The sequence below is a fragment of the Hippopotamus amphibius genome, chromosome 8, assembly GCF_030028045.1.
Source record: "Hippopotamus amphibius kiboko isolate mHipAmp2 chromosome 8, mHipAmp2.hap2, whole genome shotgun sequence".
In the NCBI taxonomy this organism is placed as follows: Eukaryota; Metazoa; Chordata; class Mammalia; order Artiodactyla; family Hippopotamidae; genus Hippopotamus; species Hippopotamus amphibius.
Window position 1 is genome coordinate 131,901,295 of NC_080193.1, and position 4,969 is coordinate 131,906,263.

General features: G+C 35.1%; 1 pseudogene; it reads left to right on the forward strand.

The window, feature by feature from the left end:
* The first annotated feature begins 2,477 nt into the window (after positions 1–2,477).
* Positions 2,478–4,113, forward strand: LOC130858043 (heterogeneous nuclear ribonucleoproteins A2/B1-like; annotated as a pseudogene).
* The last annotated feature ends 856 nt before the right edge of the window (positions 4,114–4,969 follow it).

Genomic DNA, 4,969 nt, shown 5'->3' on the forward strand with positions numbered 1-4,969 from the left:
AAATTTAATACTATTAAATTCCAATCATGTAAACCCCTGCAAAATGAGTATTATTTCCTAACTTTCAAAATCCTTATTATATATTTCAAACTTAGCCAGCCAACCCTACCTAATTACCTATTACCTCTCCTTGAGCAATGCTTTCTGCTCTCTTGATGGGGAGTATTCAAGACATGGAGAAAAATCATGCTAGTCTGTCTTTGCGACAAGTCTGTCAGGGCTGATTCAAATGCTACCATTTCCGTTGAAGACTTACCTAATTATTACAGTCAGATAGCAGGTTTCCTTCCTTTCTACTCTGATGGAACTTAGTGCTTAAGATTCAAAAGACATTTATCACCCAATGCAGGATATAACAGATGTGTCGGTGTGATCTATCCTGATTGGCAGAGTGGAAGCTGATTAAGGACTGACAGACTTGGCACAGTATATATTCACACTAAATTTTCCTGAATGTTTTGAATCAGTTCAGAAGTAGCCTATGGTGGATTGATACTTTTGCTCTGCCTTTTCTATAGAATTCTAACCATCCCTGTCTTCGCCCACCTTTCTGGGGCATCTTCAACTTCTGTTCACTCACCTAACTGGAGCTAGATTTTCTTCTAAGCCCAGGATCTGAACAGTGAGTGTCTCTGTCCCTTCTCTTCTCCTCTTTTCTCTCCTCTTCACTTCTCTTCTCTCTTTCTCTCTCCTCCTTTGAAATATGAATTAATAAAAGTTTTGCTGAATGAACGAGTAATGTTAAAAAAAAGGAAGAAAAACCTATGTTTTAGTTTCCCAAGTACTCAAATGTTAGCATGTTATTGAAATTCATTAAATGAGTCATTAAAAAATTAAACTTAGGCCAGAAAAGGAAAGGAAAAAAGATTAAAATATTGAAACTACCTAAAATTTTTCATTAATAAAGCACTAAATGTGTTTGTGTCTGATTTCCAACAAACGAGAGAAATTAGGGAAAAGAGAATTAAGAATTGACTTTAAATGTTTTCTTCATACATCTTGGTGTCAGTATGTTATTATCTGTTTAATAAGCAAGTGGAAGGATCAGGAAGAAGAGAGCCAAAATGAAAATACCTAAGAAAAATGAGTCTATTTTACACTAATATTTTGATGTTATAATTATTAAACTGGACAATGCAGGCAACATCTTGGTATCAAATTAGTATGAATACCTTCCATGAGTATATTATCATATTGAGATTATTATCATGTATCATAACAATTAAACACTGTAGAAATATGATTATAAATATAAAAGTGAAACGCAGTGAAACAGTTTTAATGTCCTTTTATCACAAATTTTCTCATTAAGTGCAAATACCTCTCATAAACATTCCAATTTGAAAACTGTGTGTTGCTATAACTTTAACACTAGGTAATTACGCAAATGTGGTTGTTTTGTAACTTTTACAGAGGTAAAAGAAAAAAAAGCAAACAAATGAAAGATCCAGGAGTTTCTTTTGATGATGTTGATTCTGAAACTTTCATCAATTTAATTCCAGGCAACAGACAAGGAAAATATTTAGAAATCAATAAGTACGTGTCAAATCAATGATTGGATGGTTAAAAATAAATAGAAAAATAAGCCTCCCATTTCAAAGCACTAATATTACCCTAATTGATCAAAAATAAATGTTACAGTTATAAAACTTACAAAACTGACACTGTAAGTATTTATCCTTTTTGTAAATTATCCTTAACTGAAAACAGTCACTCTTAAAAGTATCCCTTAGTTCTATAAGGCTAAACCCAAACATCACATTTCTTCGGATTAGAGGCTATGCTGATTTGTCTCTACAGCCAGATTACAAATTTAAACAGAGGTAACACACAGCTACCAAACACTACCATTCCATGCATTGTATGCATCACCAGCCGAATTTGCAGCTCTATTTTCACAATTTCAAATATTATACAGTTTAGCTTATTGTTTCCTGCTTAATTACCTATTTAAATACATATTATATACGTATGTGTGTATTTAGTCTTATGTTGACAACGTTTTCAAATCCCTAAAAATGATTATTAACATTCCTAGAAGTTTCAGAAACATAAAAGACTAATCACACCAGTTATCTCTCAATTTAGGAGAAGAACCACTAGGACATTTCTGACAGTAAAAATAAAACTAGAAATTAGCCAAAGTTAGTGAAAATAATAACAATCATATGGACTATTTTTTAAAAATTTTATTTATTTATTTATTATTTTTTGGGGGGTACACCAACTTCAATCATCTGTTTTTATACACATATCCCCGTATTCCCTCCCCATATGGACTATTTTAATAGTTCAAGCTGTTAAGCTGAAACTATTGGACTGATAGTTGATGTTTTTAATTTTGCTTAACAGCATACATTTAGTAAGAATTATTGAGCATTCATGATATGTCAGACACAAAGATGATCTCCTATAAAGATCACAGACTTTCGAGTAGCAGCGGCGCCGGATTCCGAGTGAAGGTGCTCCTAGCGATGTTGTTTCTCGAGCAGTGGCAGTTCTCACTGCAGCGCCAGGACGTGTCCGGTTCGTGTTCGTCTGCGGAGATCTCTCTCATCTCGCTCGGCTGCGGGAAATCGGGCTGAAGCGACTGAGCCCGCGATGGAGAGAGAAAAGGAACAATTCCGTACTCTTTATTGGTGGCTTGAGCTTTGAAACTACAGAAGAAAGTTTGAGGAACTACTAAGAGCAATGGGGAAAACTCACAGATTGTGTGGTAATGAGGGATCCTGCAAGCAAAAGATCAAGAGGATTTGGTTTTGTAACGTTTTCATCCATGGCTGAGATTGATGCTGCCATGGCTGCAAGACCTCATTCAATTGATGGGAGAGTGGTTGAGCCAAAACGTGCTGTTGCAAGAGAGGAATCTGGAAAGCCGGGGGCTCATGTAACTGTAAAGAAGCTATTTGTTGGTGGAATTAAAGAAGATACTGAGGAACATCATCTTAGAGATTACTTTGAGGAATATGGAAAAATTGATGCCATTGAGATAATTACTGATAGGCAGTCTGGAAAGAAAAGAGGCTTTGGATTTGTTACTTTTGATGACCACGATCTTGTGGATAAGATTGTGTTGCAGAAATACCATACTATCAATGGTCATAATGCAGAAGTAAGAAAGGCTTTGTCTAGACAAGAAATGCAGGAAGTCCAAAGTTCTAGAAGTGGAAGAGGAGGCAACTTTGGTTTTGGAGATTCTAGTGGTGGTGGTGGAAATTTTGGACCAGGACCGGGAAGTAACTTCAGAGGAGGATCTGATGGATATGGAAGTGGTCATGGATTTGGGGATGGCTATAATGGGTATGGAGGAGGACCTGGAGGTGGCAATTTTGGAGGTAGCCCTGGTTATGGAGGAGGAAGAGGAGGGTATGATGGTGGAGGACCTGGATATGGCAACCAGGGTGGGGGCTACGGAGGTGGTTATGACAACTATGGAGGAGGAAATTATGGAAGTGGAAATTATAATGATTTTGGAAATTATAACCAGCAACCTTCTAACTATGGTCCAATGAAGAGTGGAAACTTTGGTGGCAGCAGGAACGTGGGGGGACCATATGGTGGAGGAAACTATGGTCCAGGAGGCAGTGGAGGAAGTGGGGGTTATGGAGGGAGAAGCAGAGATTGAGCTTCTTCCTATTTGCCATGGGCTTTACTGTATAAATAGGAGAGGATGAGAGCCCAGAGGTAACAGAACAGCTTCAGGTTATGGAAATAACAATGTTAAGGAAATTCTTATCTCAGTCATGCATAAATATGCAGTGATATGGCAGAAGACACCAGAGCAGATGCAGAGAGCCATTTTGTGAATGGATTGGATTATTTAATAACATTACCTTACTGTGGAGGAAGGATTGTAAAAAAAAAAATGCCTTTGAGACAGTTTCTTAGCTTTTTAATTGTTGTTTCTTTCTAGTGGTCTTTGTAAGAGTGTAGAAGCATTCCTTCTTTGATAATGTTAAATTTGTAAGTTTCAGGTGACATGTGAAACCTTTTTTAAGATTTTTCTCAAAGTTTTGAAAAGCTATTAGCCAGGATCATGGTGTAATAAGACATAACGTTTTTCTTTTAAAAAAATTTAAGTGCATGTGTAGAGTTAAGAAGCTGTTGTACATTTATGATTTAATAAAATAATTCTAAAGGAAAGAAAAAAAAAGATCACAGACTTTCAGGATAAACAGTTACACTCAGGAACAATTTGATAAAAAATTATATAAAGCTTTAAGGGTATTATATTGTAAATTTAAGAGAAGAGTGATGAACACTTCTGACAGAGTTAGAAAAGCCTTCAGAGAGGAAGTGATATTTGGGTTAAAACTAATAAAATGGGAGAAAAACATTCCGGGAAAAGAATAATGCAAGGAGTATTGCATACAAGGGTATAATTATTAAATAGCATAGGGCATGCGCAGGTATCTGCAAATTTGTGCAACAGTAAATAAGTTTACAGAGTAAAAAGGAAACCACATCATTAAAAGCCTTCATCACATATTTTTTTATTATAAGCAATAGAAAAAATAGAAATTTTATAAAGATGTAGAATTATGAGTATTTTCATTAATTCAACAATCCTTTTAAATGGAAAACACTTCCTAGGTCTGAAGATACAAGAATGAATTAGAATTTGTTCTTCAAGAGTGTGAAAGTCATTGGGAGAAACAAATTGTTTGAAATTATCCATTACTTATGCTGCTCTGATCTACAATTTTTTCAGATAATATTTAACTTGTGAAATTATGATAACAGAATATTTTAAAATGTGGAAAAACATACAAAAGACAATGAAGGAAAAAGACTGGCAACAAGACCAGAATTTTATGGTATAAAGACATATATACACACCTAGTACTTGGCCAAAATTGATGGCCCCAAGGTTTTTTGTAGCCAGAATAAAAAAATAAAACTTGGCAATTACACAAGTCACAATATTCATAAAAAAATTTTTTTTAGGCTCAAAACCACCATTCTTTTT